The following is a 269-nucleotide window of genomic DNA, read 5'->3' on the forward strand; positions in this document are numbered from 1 at the left end:
GATTCCAAGTCCTGCCTACCCAAAGTGAGTGCTTGTACAACTTGTTATAAACATCCAGGACCAATATATACATTGTGTACCCTTGCCTATAACAATAATTATAGGAATATATATGTAATTTTTTTTAGGACAAATCAAATACGGCTTTCATTTGGCGATATTGTCTTGCAAAAATTATTTTAATTTTTATCCAGTCAATAGAAAAAAAAGTAACAAAACTAAAAAAAAAAAAAAAAAAACAACCCCTTTTTTCTTTTGTCCGGGTTTTT

The 269-nt window shown here is 29.0% G+C and overlaps 1 protein-coding gene across 1 annotated transcript in view; it reads left to right on the plus strand.

Moving 5' to 3' along the window:
• The window catches only part of LOC108796986 (probable phospholipid-transporting ATPase IM), a 209310-nt gene that overhangs the window by 199037 nt on the left and 10004 nt on the right, over positions 1-269 (plus strand). The window lies entirely within an intron of this gene.

This window comes from Nanorana parkeri, unplaced genomic scaffold (genome assembly GCF_000935625.1).
Source record: "Nanorana parkeri isolate BGI_ZX_2015 unplaced genomic scaffold, ASM93562v1 scaffold1207, whole genome shotgun sequence".
Classification (NCBI taxonomy): Eukaryota; Metazoa; Chordata; class Amphibia; order Anura; family Dicroglossidae; genus Nanorana; species Nanorana parkeri.